A 14298-nucleotide genomic window follows, 5' to 3' on the forward strand; every position below is an offset into this window, starting at 1 on the left:
TGTACTACAAAGCTGTGGTCATCAAGACAGTGTGGTACTGGCACAAAAACAGACACACAGATCCATGGAACAGAATAGAGAATCCAGAAGTGGACCCTGCAACTTTATGGTCAGCTAATATTCGACAAAGCAGGAAAGGCTATCCACTGGAAAAAAAGACAGCCTCTTCAATAAATGGTGCTGGGAAAATTGGACATCCACATGCAGAAGAATGAAACTAGACCATTCTCTTATACCATACACAAAGATAAACTCAGAATGGATGAAAAATCTAAATGTGAGACAAGATTCCATCAAAATCCTAGAAGAGAACATAGGCAGCACCCTTTTTGAATTTGGCCACAGTAACTTCTTGCAAGATACATCCATGAAGGCAAGAGAAACAAAAGCAAAAATGAATTATTCTGACTTCATCAAGACAAGAAGCTTCTGCACAGCAGAAGAAAGTCAACAAAACTAAAAGACAACCTACAGAACGGGAGAAGATATTTACAAATGACATATCAGATAAAGGGCTAGTATCCAAGATCTATAAAGAACTTATTAAACTCAACAGCAAAGAAATAAACAATCCAATCATGAAATGGGCAAAAGACATGAACAGAAATCTCACAGAGGAAGACATAGACATGGCCAACAAGCACATGAGAAAATGCTCTGCATCACTTGCCATCAGGGGAATACAAATCAAAACCACAATGAGATACCACCTCACACCAGTGAGAATGGAGAACATTAACAAGGCAGGAAACAACAAATGTTGGAGAGGATGTGAAGAAAGGGGAACCCTCCGGCACTGTTGGTGGGGATGTGAAATGGTACAGCTGCTTTGGAAAATGGAGATTCCTCAAAGAGTTAAAAATAGATCTGCCCTACGACCCAGCAGTTGCACTGTTGGGGATTTACCCCAAAGATACAGATGTAATGAAACGCCGGGACACCTGCACCCCGATGTTTCTAGCAGCAATGTCCACAATAGCCAAACTGTGGAAGGAGCCTCGGTGTCCATTGAGAGATGAATGGATAAAGAAGATGTGGTTTATGTATACAATGGAATATTACTCAGCCATTAGAAATGACAAATACCCACCATTTGCTTCAACGTGGATGGAACTGGAGGGTACTATGCTGAGTGAAATAAGTCAATCGGAGAAGGACAAACATTATATGGTCTCATTCATTTGGGGAATATAAAAAATAGTGAAAGGGAATAAAGAGTAAAGGAGAGAAAATGAGTGGGAAATATCAGAGAGGGAGACAGAACATGAGAGACTCCTAACTCTGGGAAACGAACAAGAGGTAGTGGAAAGGGAGGTGGGTGGGGGTTGGGGTGACTGGGTGATGGGCACTGAGGGGGGCACTTGATGGGATGAGCACTGGGTGTTATGCTATATGTTGGCAAATTGAGCACCAATAAAAAATAAATTTATAAAAGAAAAAAGCAGCTGTGGTATATGTATACAATGGACTATTAGCCATTAGAAATGACAAATACCCACCATTTGCTTCAACGTGGATGGAACTGGAGGGTATTATGCTGAGTGAAATGAGTCAATCAGAGAAGGGCAAACATTATATGGTCTCATTCATTTGGGGAATATAAAAAATAGTGAAAGGGAATAAAGAGGAAAGGAGACAAAATGAATGGGAAATATCAGAGAGGGAGACAGAACATAAGAGACTCCTAACTCTGACAAATGAACAAGAGGTGGTGGAAAGGGAGGTGGGCGGGGGTTGGGGTGACTGGGTGACGGGCATTGAGGGGGGCACATGATGGGATGAGCACTGGGTGTTATGCTTTATGTTGGCAAATTGAACTCCAATAAAAAAATATTTTAAAAATATAGTAGAGGTCCAGGCAGTCTTGCTAGCTCCATTGGTTTCACACCCATATGGAAGATTGACTCTTTCCTACTTGCTGTACTGGTAGGCAAGATTCTGTTGATCAAGACGCAAAGTTTGAAAATTACCACAAAGGTGCTCTTGTTAGTGTATATATATTTAATTCATTGATTATAAAGAGCGTTAAAAGGAGAAATGTCTTATATTAACATGTTTTGAATGTCACTACAAACAAGACTTGTAAATAATAAGGATGAAGGCTTTCCAGGGGCTAGAAAATAAAACTGGTAATTTCAGTGCAAAACTGAAAACAATAAAAAGAAATAAAAGCAAATTCTTGAATTGAAAACGCCATGATGGATATTTGGGACTAAATGTATGGATTTATTAGCAGATTAGACAAAACTTAGAATTATTAAATGGGAAAAAAAAAACAGGAAAAAAAATGTATGTCCAGCATGGATAATGGGAAATAAAGGAATGAATATAGGGATAAAACCAAGAAATACGAAAGAGGGCATAAGAGTCATAGGAGATGAGAAAAGTAGCTCTAACATATGAATATAATTAGAATTCTAAGAGAATAAAGACTCTACTGAAAAGCAAGCTAGGAGGATTTACTCTGTCAGAAAACAAGATTTGTTATAAAGCTGTAGTAATTAAAGGAATGTGTGGTATTGGCACAAGGATAGTCTGTTATATCACTGGAAAAGAACAGAGTTCAGAAACATATATATGACACTTGAATGGCAACTAAAATGATACAATAGTATTAGTGGAGAAAGGACAGACTTAAAAAAAATGATACTGACTCACCACGATATATAGATTTTTAAATGCATTATGAATATAAAACATCTCAACCATATCCAAAAATCAATTCTGGGTGGATTATGTATCTAAGTGTAAAAGAACAAATCACAAAGCTTATACAAGTTAAAAGGAAATACATCTCCATGATATCTGGCTAGGAATTTTTTTTTTTTTAAGGATTTATTTCAGAGAGCAAGCATGCACAAGTACAAGTACAAGTGGTAGAGGGGAGAGAGAATCTCAAGCAAACTCCCTGTTGAGTGTGGGGCTCAATCCCATGACGATGAGATCACAACCTGAGACAATACAAAGTGTCAGACACTTAACTATGCCACCCAGGTGCCCCGGCTAGGAAATAATTTAAAAGATCCACTCTCCCCACCCTCCCAAAAAAAGCCTAATCAAGAAGTGGAGAACTGATATTTAGAACTATATTAGCATAAAGATTTTGTTAATCAGTAGATGCTGGAGAGTAAAAAGACAGGATATTGTGAGTCATATCATATTTGATATATATATTTATGTAGGGTACTTTAGATTATATATCAACACAGTAATGCTATTTATATTATCTAAAGAACAATTATAGGGATGTCTGGGTGTCTCAGTTGTTTGGCGCCTGCCTTTAGCTCAGGGCGTGATCCCAGGGTTGTGGGATCAAGTCCCACTTTGGGCTCCCCACATGGAGCCAGCTTCCCTGCCTATGTCTCTGCCCATGTCTCTGCAATTCTGCCTCTGTGTCTCTCATGAATAAATAAACTCTTAAAAAATATATTAAAAAAACACAAATAAATACAAAATGCCTAAATAAAAAAAAAAAAAAGGTAGCAACTTGAACACTTTATATGGAAAATATCTAAGCGGATAATAGTCATGTTTAAGGATAATCAAATTATTGGCTGGGAAATGTCAACTAAAATCAGTATTATTATGGTACTATCCCTGCACTGGAGGGGCTATAATGAAAAATACAGAGAACGCCAAGTGGTAGGGAATCTATAGAGCAACTGACACTCCCACACAGTACTGGTATAAAGTCACTAAAGCTGAATAAATATATTCCATATGGCACAACAATTGCATTCCTAGATGATACCCAAAAAAAATTTGTACACACTGATACCAAAACACATGTACAAGAATATTTGTAGCAGCAGTATAATAGCTCTAAATTGAAAAAAAAAATCAACAGTTGCATGGCCTATGCATAAGATGAAAAGTCTTCTAGAAAAATACATGCATGGACTTCTTAGGCAGTAACACGAGTCTCAAATTTCTACATTAAAAGAACATGATACAAAAGAATACATAGTGCTTGATTTCGCTCAATTTTGCCTGTTTTTAAATTTTGTATAATCTGTGGTTTTCGAGATCAGTATAGTGGTCACCACAGAGTGCAAGGATGGAATGGTGATTGGAAAGTACAATTAGAGAATAGAGTTTTGGGTGTTGTAAGTGTCTGATTCTTATCCTAGCTAATAGTTGTATGGGTTTGTTCACTTTTGAATAAATCATGAGACTGGTAACTTTTGCTTTGTACATTGTATGCTTTCTCTTAAAATATACAACGTAATTCAAAATGTGAACTGAGCAAAATAAAGTATTTGAGTAAAAAAGGCTTTTCTAAAAAGTCATGACAAAAGTGTATTTGACAACATAAGCATTACATTTTCATACAGTAAAAATGCCAATATTAAGGTCAAAATAAGTGAAAAAATGCAAAATGTATGCAACACATATAACAAACGATTGATTTTCGTAACACTGTATATAAAGGTAAAGGTTGTAGAACCTTTTCACAAATATTCAGATTTTTATATAATTCTCGATATTCATAATAATTCAAAGATTCAAAAAATTCTCATTTTTCAGATAAGCAAATAATATTGAAAGATATTTAAAGGATTTTCAGAGTTTTAGAGATAGTAAGTGACAAATTTGGTTTCAAATCCCTATCTTTAAATTATTTAGTGTCTTTCACACCAGTCTTTTTTGTATTTTAATGTGAGTTGGATGGTTTGGAGAATTTTGTTAAAACTCAAGTTCTAATTTGCCAAGGCTGAAGTAGGATCTGAGATTCTACATTTCTTATGAGTTCTAGATGATGCTGATAATACCCCATGCACCACACTTGGACTAACGAGATTATTCAGCACCTCTGTGTTACCAATAGGGTGCCACAAATTTGGTTAGGACATTTGGAAGTACAAAGACATAATGCACTGTTTTTATCCTTATAGAACTTAAAGCCTGGTAAGAAATTAAATTATAGAGAACTAAAATATGATTCAAGATTTTGCTGGAAATATTAAATACATGAGTCCCTCAAATAACTACCACACATTTTTGGTAACCAGTGAATCACTTGGCAGCTTTGACTTGTGAACTTCCCTAGAGTAGCATCATAATAAGATCATTATGTATAAATAGGAAATATATATAAAAGCACTTGGGTGTGCAGCTCTTGTAAACTATCTTCACTGCACAGTGGTGCCACTCTGTGAACATTGATATATTTAAGGCTTTTGGTTCTTAATAAACAATGCAATCTGCTACATTATAAGATGTGACTAATTTGCATAAGTTTATCATTATCTGTTGAGGACTCAACCTCATTTTCAAATGTTTGAACAAGCTCATATTATAAGTAAACATTAAAAATATCTAATCTTCTGGTAATAGATTTCCCCAAATAAACACTTTCAGCTATAATCACAGGATATTATGGATATCCTGCCATTTCTATAATCTGAATTTTAGTCTAATTTTGTGAAGCTCATTACTGAAAAGTGGATGGTTTGTTGATTTGTACTATCAAGAGTTTTCTTAGTAGACATTGCACTATCCTTGTGTGTTGTATCTAGTTATAAACTGATCTAAGTAGCTGAACTTTATCCTTAGTAAAAAACTTTAATCCTTCTCAAAAAGTCATGCAGATTATTTTTATGAAAAAATTTATTAATAACTAGCGGGTATTTTTCTAGTATTCTATACTATAATTTGGAAAATATTTATAGGAGGAAAATGAAAATTATGAAAATCTGAACTCAGAGGAAACTAAATATTTTCAGCATAGGATAAAAGATAACTATTGCTCAGATATTTAGGAAAATAATTTTGTGGAGACTAAATTAATTTTATTAATGTCACAGATGATTTAGTGGTATTTTTATAAAACAACATCATTTAAAGGTTTTATTAGTTGTAAAGAAGTTGCTTGCATTCAACATAATTTGAAGTTCACAATCTTTGAAAAGTATTTAAAACATGGCAGATAATTAAATGAAGAAATGAAGGAAATTCAAAAACATAAACCTGTGAAACATATGCTAGTGAGTAAATGACATTGACATTTCCTGAAACTTAATGAACTAAATGAATGTAAACCGGGAGTAACTTTCTGAGAAAATACTTTAACTATTCTCACCATGAATATTATATAGGAACTCCATGGTTATGGTATCTTTTTATCAACTAAAAGTACCATAAAACTTGGGAAATTCAAAGTAGGGCTGTAAATAATAAGATGATAGTAGTTTTGAATAAAATCAACATAAACCATAGTTAAAATATTATCCTGTTTGTTTTCATATTTTACTGACTCCAACCCATATTTTGTATTATAGTCAGTAAAATTTATATATAAACATAATAACATATTACTTTATACTAGTTTTGAAATATTATAAAAGAGTAAATGAATGAATGTCATCATCAACCATATTTACTGAATGTCTCTGTGTCTGTCAGACACATGTCAGATGGTTAAGATGGTTGCCATGAACATGGCAGAAAAGGTCCCTGTCCTCACAGAGTTTAGAGTCTGTCCAGGTAGATATAGTTATTAATTCCAAGTAGTAAAGGTAAAAATAGATAATAACAAGATAATAGAAGAGTTTATATTACAGAGGGGTAAGGAGTTGTACAGATAACTACTTAATCTTGGGCTCAGAAGAATAACTTCTCAACTGAGAGCTAAAGAAAAATAGGCACTAATTAGGTGTAGCATAAAGGTCAAAAGAAGGAGAGATGTGCCGGAAACAAGAATGAGGGACAAGGGCCAATCATATGTGCTCCAAGAAATAGGAAAACCAAACACATGGCCAGACCTCTGTGTTTAAAAGACTCTTTAATGGAAGTGAGAAGAAAAAAAAAAAAAATGGAAGTGAGAAGAGAGTGGAGATGGATAGAAGCATCATGAGGAGATTCAGACAACTTACCATACCTCCAATGAGAAACAAGGATAACACGTGGATATGGTAAAAGTGAAGGTGGAGATTAAGTGTACAGTTTTGGAGAAAGAGGTAAGTGGTGGATGATGGGACAATTTATTGAAACTAGAACGACTGTAGAAGGAATAGACTTTGGATGATCATAAGTTGAGTTTTTTTTTTTTTTCCTCATAAGTTGAGTTTTAAGCACTTAGGATTTGAGATGAAAACAAAATGTTGAAGTACAGATTTCAAGAGGGTAGAGGACATATTTAAGTCTGGATCCTGAGAGAACCAGGAAGGAAGTACTACAGTGGGTACATCTGGGGCATTGAATCCATGATCATAAAGGAGATTGAGATTGCCAAGAGGAAGAAGGTGGAGAGAGCACAGAAGAGGTCAAGGACAGATCCCTTGACAGTTTCTCACATTTACTCATTTGCTTGATGGGCAGGGAATAGGCAAAGATACCTTAAAAATCTACCTCAGGCAACAATTAAGCTGAGAAACTCAAGAGAAATCTCAGTCTCCTACATTAATCAAAGTCACTGGTTATGGTTATGCAGTTTATGCGTTACATAATGACTTTCATTTAGCTCCATTCACCAAGTGCAGATTCCTGGTTAAGGGGGTCTTTCAGGCAAAGAAATGTGCTTTTTGTGATGTGTCATGTAGAGAATGATGCTGTATGTGCTAGCCACTATCATTGATCTAGTGTTGCTATCTCAAGGCAAAAAAAAAAAAAAAAAAAAAATGCTGTGCTTTGTGAATAAGTGGGATGTCTAGCTATTTCTCACATTTAAAGGTGACTGTTTAAAGTGTCACAAAATCATTAAAATAAAAATATACTTGGGAAAAGTAGAAATGAACCCATCTTCACAATTTAGCATATAAGATACTTTTCTAAAGCCAGTGTTCCACAGATAAGAGAGGACTGGGGAGATTGTAAGTCACAATTGAAGGAAAATGCTAATGATAGAGTTGCAAGATAAAAGGAATTTTCAAGATTTCTGAGCTTCACATTAAGCTCCATTCCATAGTTTGGGCACTATGTATCCACTAAAGTGGTCACAGTTCATAAATATCAGAGCTTGAAGCCTGTGATAAACCATTTTTTTTAATTTTAATTCCAGCATAGTTAACATGTTATGAATATGACTGAATATAACAGTGTTATATTCATTTCAGGTATACGATATAGTGATTTAACAATTCCACATATTACTTTAGTACTCATCAAGATAACAGTACTCTTAATCCCCTTTATGGTTTTCACACTTCCCCACTCACTTCCCTTCTGGTAACAATCTACTTGTTCTCTATAGTTAAGAGTCTGTTTCTTGGTTTGTCTTTTTTTTTTTTTTTTTTCCTTTCTTCATTTCTTTCTTGAATTCCACATATGAGTGAAATAATATAGTATTTGTCTTTCTCTGGCTTATTTCACTTGGCATAATACTCTCTAGATCCATCCATGTTGTTGCAAATGGCAAGATTTCATAGTTCTTTTTTGGCTCAGTAATATTCCATTATATATATATGTTATATATGTAATATTATATATTATACCACTTCTTAACTATCCATTCATCAGTAGACACTTGAGCTCTTTCCAGAGTTTGACTATTATAGATAATGCTGCTCTAAACATTCAGACTGTGTATGCCTCTTCAAATCCATATTTTTGTATCCTTTGGGTTAAGTGCTAGTATAGAACAGTTGCTGGATGGTAAAATAGTTCTACTTTTAACTTTCTGAAGACCCTCCATACTGCTTTCCAAAGTGGCTGCACCAATTTGTGTTCCCATCAATAGTGCAAGAGGGTTTCCCCGTTCTCTGCATCCTCACCAACACCTGTTTGTTTCTTGTGTCATTGATTTTAGCCATTCTGACAGGTGTGAGGTGATAATTCACTGTGGTTTTGATTTGCATTTTCTAGATGATGTGTGATATTAATCATCTTCTCTCGTGTCTTTTGGGCTATCTGTATGTGTTCCTTGAAGAAATGTCTGTACATGTCTTCTGCCCACTTTTTAATTGGATTATTTATTCTTTTGGTGTTGAGCTTGATAGAGTTTTTTTCTTTGGATTTTGGATACTAACCCTTTATCAAATATGTTATTTGCAAATATCTTCTCCCACTCTTTTAGTTGTCTTTTAGTTTTGTTGGTTGTTTCCTTTGTTGTAAAGTTTTTATTTTGATATAGCTCGAAGTATTTTTGCTTTTTTCCCATTGTCTCGAGACTTATCTAGAAATATATTGTTATGGCCAATGTCAGAGAAATAACCATTTATGCTCTCTTCTAGGATTTTTGTGATTTCAGTTCTCATATGTAGATTTTTAATTCATTTGAGTTTATTTTGGTGTATGATGTAAGTAAGTGGTCCAGTTTCATTCTTTTGCATTTAGCTGTCCAGTTCTCCCAACATCATTTGTTAAGAGATAATCTTTTTCCCATTGTATGTTCTTGTCCCTTTTGTTAAAGATTAATTGACCATATAATTATGGGTTTATTTGGGGGATTTCTTTTCTGTTCCATTGATCTATGTGTCTATTTTTGTGCCACTACTACATACTTTTTTTTATTACTACAGTTTTGCAATATAACTTGAAGTCAGGAATTGTGATACTTCCAGGTTTGTTGGTATGTTTGTTTTGCTTTTTCATGATTGTGTTGGCTATTTAGGGTACCTATGGTTCCATAAAAATGTGGGAGTTATTTGTTCAATTTCTGTGAAAAATACTTTTGGCATTTTGATAGGGATAGCATTAAATCTGTAGATTGATTTGGGTATAATAGACATTTTAACAAAATTTGTTCTTTCAATCCATGAGCCTGGAATATCTTTCCCTTTGTGTCATCTTCAGGTTTGTTTGTTTTTTTTTTTTTTTTTCCATAAAAGTTTGAGTTTTCAGACTAAAAGTTCTTTCAATCATCCAGTGCTTTCTATCCTAAATTATACTAGACAAACTTTCTTAGATCTCAGTCTATAGCTGCAAATGTGATGGAAAAATTTTGAGGGGCAGAGTAGAATCCAGCATCTTGACACCTCAGAAGTTTATGCAAGAGTGCATAGGCATGATATTCTGAAACTGGTTATTAGGAAACACTGAATTCATTTTGAATGAGGGGCCCAAGTATAACAAGCATAAATTAAACTGCAAGCTCATGACAGAACCAACCAAGATGATTCCAGTGTAATCATCTGAGAAATTTGAATGATAATCTTATTAACTTTTGCTTCAGACTTTACACATTTACAAAAAAGAAAATAGTTAAAAGAATAGAATTTTAACAGTACATTTTTCAGAGAAAGGAGCATAAACCTGAAGGTCTTTATATTCATGTTAAATATAGTAATGATCCTCCAGATTAAAACCCTGCTGATAGTTTTTGCAATTGGCTAAATCATTTTGTGATATTTAAATCTACCAATTTAAAATGGAGCATGACTAAATCTTTCCAATTACTTTTATTCCAATTAAACCAGAGAATATTAAATCTCTTGTTTAACGTGGGCAAAAAGGAAATCAGCGCCATAGTAGTAACATGTTTGAGGAAATGGAGCAGTAAGGAAGTTATATGTGTGTTATTAACATATTCCTACATGTCACTCCAGCATTCCATCTCCAAGCATAAGTAAAAAACTGAGAATTTCTTTTGAATAATTTCCAAACATTTTACTTTACTCATAAAATACTTTCATCAGAAGATGGCAGTAAAATCTCATAATCCATAAAGTTTGCAAGCCTTTCAAACACTGTAATCAAATTGTTTGGAATATTTATAAAAATCTATTTTATTCTTACTTAAACTACTAATCTGTTGAAATGTTGTTTGGATGAATAATGCTACAGCATAATGATTTTTGGAGGCAGTAAGATGAAAGACACTTTATAATTTGAACAACTCCTCAGCTAAAATAAACAATTTATTTGAGCCTTTTAATTAGTAAAAATGGATGTACAATATTCTAAAAAAATTTCTTATTTTCTTAGGGAAATACTTTGAAAAATTAGTACAATGTAGATTCTTTTAAAGACAAGTTCATTTGAAAATATGCAAACACTTTTTAACATGAAGTTAGGCCAAATAACTACTCAATATATTCTCTGAAGAACAAGTAAAGCAATGCATAGTTTACTTTTTAAATTTCTCTTAAAAATGGGAAAAAATGATGTTCCATGGAGAATATAAATATCTTTTTGGTTTTTAAATTATCTAGTTGATAACTTTAACTAAATCTATTTTGATAGTACCTTTTCTGATATTTAATATGCTATCAATGTGCTATAGATGAACATAAAGAAAAGTTAGCCTAATGAGATCACTGTAAAGTGGAAACATACAATGAAGAAATATGTGAGAACCACATAATGAAAATTCCTACACCCCAAACTACGGATTTGAACTTTGTGCTCAAAATTTTATACTCCAGAAAGCTACATTGTGTTTTTAAGATGTATATGTCAGTACCTATCAGTTACCTACAAATCATCTATAAATATAGTATATTTGGTTGTTTACATATTTTCTATATATATAGATTGTATATCATTATTTACATATCATCACTCAGCCCTTCCCTCGCCTTAGTGAATCTGCTCATATGCAAAGGGGGTTTCCAGACTCCTTTTTTAATGGACTTCCTCTTAGAATTTGCATGGAGATACTGGCAAATGGGCGGGAGATGAAAGGGAACAAAGGAGCTGGGTTAGTGTTCCCAGGCTTCAGCTTCTTTCCACTTCAGCATCAACCCAGCTAGCCTTGTCTGCTGAAATCATCTTAGTATTTTGAGAAGCAGACATGCAGGGCTGGGCCCTTCCAGGGTCTGCATCTCAGCCTCAGGTAGCTCTTCCGTGCATCCACACATTAGCTATAGATGCCTCAAGTAAAAGCATAAGAACCTCTTCCTTCTCTTACTTCTTCAGCTCTGCTGGTTTTAGCTGTTTCCTGCTGTTACTAAACCTGAGATTCCTTGACTTATTCTGTTGGTTATTTCTACTTCTAACAACTGTGTAATCAATTTCCTGTATTAAATTCTCTCTGTTTGAAATACCTATAATGGTTTCTGTTTCCCTGAAAGGATTCCTATTACCTGCTAGAATACAATTAAAATTCAGCAAGATAGTTGCAAGGAGGAAAGATTGGCCCTGGTTTGTGTTGTCTTATTTTATTGCTATTTGGTTCAGGTACGTGATCTTTAAAACCATCCAATTTATTTTGCACCACAAGAAAAATTCCATTAGAGAGAGTAATACTATAAATAATATATCCGTATAATAGTGCTTTTTACTTGAATAACAAGCCCACAATACATACTCTAAAATTTGTAGTCTTGTAGAGAACTGCTCTGATGTTTGGAAAAAGTCATTTTATTAAGAGAAACAGTTATATTCATGTCCAATGAATGTCTGAATGCATGCATATGCATAGTCAGGAATTGGCATATCTTGAGACTTAGACTTTGTTCGATTACTTTCTGCAGGATAAAATGGAAGTTGGTGTGGTTTAGAGTTCAGGCATTATAAATAATCTCTGCTTTCTGAAAAAAGAAAAATAGAGTTCCTGCCTGAGAATCCAGTTAGTCAAGCAAAAGTTATATTTATGGGAAATGACAAGAACAGACTTTAGTACAGTAAGTAGGTGACACATATGGTCTAAAGTGATTTCTCAGAGTGTTCCAATAGCCAAAATACCAATTGACTAGGACTTTACAAGGTGCAATATTTGGAAATCATGAGGCAAACAATCTGCATTAAAGAAGCATGTCAGACAGTATAAAAAGCATTAAACCTAAGAGAAATACTTAAGAATAGGTCCCTAATCTACTTAAAAGAAACTGATAAGAGCAAGGCCAAGTCCTAGGAATAGGGGAGAGCCAGACAGTTTGCCAGACAGCTTATAAAGCTTTTGACCAAATAATTGAAGCCAAGGCAATAGAAACATTTGGTCCTCAGAACATACAGAAATCTGTTTTTCAAATACAAATTAAGGTATGATAGGATGCTGAGCCACAGAATGTGCACTTCACACTGACTCTATATGCTTATGTTCATCCTAAGATCCAGAGGTAGGACCTGCATAAACAGCAGTTTTCTCCAGCTCTCAAGAAAAGGGGAAGTTAGGAAATAGGTTGGAGAATAGGAGATTTTTATTTTATATTAAATTAAACTCTAGAAAACACCCTGGAATAGTGTAGAAGTTCAGGATGAACCTCACTTTTCTTTTATCCAATTCAGAACTTTAAATATTGTGCTTTCTTGTGTGATTTGTTCCTACCAAATTTTGTTTACATAAGTCTTAAACAGCTGAATCAAGCAATAGCACATTAGAAGAACTAGTCTTATGAGTATTTTTCTTCTTTTATTTGTGTTTAAATGCCAAGGCTTCTATCAGCTCCTCTTTTATTTAAATAATAGGAAATTTATTTAACCCTAACAATTGCCAAAATCTAATTGCCCAGAGAACTTCAAAATATTCATAATGATCCATCTATGGAATGAATGTAATTTTAGTAAATAACTTTCTTTTTTCTTTCTGGTAAGGAAGGACTGTCTGAGTTTTTTTGTTTGTTCGTTCTTTTCGTACATGGAATCTAAAAGAATCATTTGGAACATACAGATATTGGAAGAATTCAAATAGTTATAGAAAATAAGTGATCAAAATTAAACATATTCATTTTATGTGTATTGAACTTAATGTCTTTAAATAGATTTTTCTTGCTATATTAAAGTCTAAATCTCAAAAAGAAAGTGATTTTTAAGAGCTAAGATCATATTGCTTTTTGAATTAAAAAACTCCATTTCATTTAAAATGATTTAAGTGTCTTTTCAGGTATAGTCACAGTAACATATTTTGATTCCCACATATTGAGGGTAATATACAAAGATTAGAACTAGGTCTTCATCTGACATCACAATAGCTTGAGATAGAGCAAGCAATTAGTAAAATGGCAACAGGTTATTGAAATTTGGAAAATGTGTCTCTTTTTAGATAGATTTTTAAAAATTGCTCATGTTTATGGGCCAATAAACTTGTTTCTAAGGTAAGTTCCTCCAGGAAAATAAAAGGTAAATACATGAGTTAAATAAGAATTTTCAACTAAGCAGCCCCTACTGATTTACTGATTCCATGTTTCCATAAGTATTTCCCAAACTGTTTTCAGTTCTAGTAATTGGATCCCTTAACATCAATTTCCTGCTCATGAAGAATATTCCCTTGGTTTATAGCTTGTATCTCAGGGCACACACAGGGAACTGACAAGCAGGAATATTGCCATACTTCTAGAGTAACGGTGGGCAAAGGGGGCTGAGTGATGTTGAGGTTCATGTAGGTGTAAACTCAAACCCTCTGGCTTTCTGTTCCACCGTGGCGGGGCAAGGTTATTAAATGACACCTCTCTACCCCGCTTTATTGTATTATCGCCAGGG

The sequence above is a fragment of the Canis lupus genome, chromosome 34 (genome assembly GCF_003254725.2).
Source record: "Canis lupus dingo isolate Sandy chromosome 34, ASM325472v2, whole genome shotgun sequence".
NCBI lineage: Eukaryota > Metazoa > Chordata > Mammalia > Carnivora > Canidae > Canis > Canis lupus.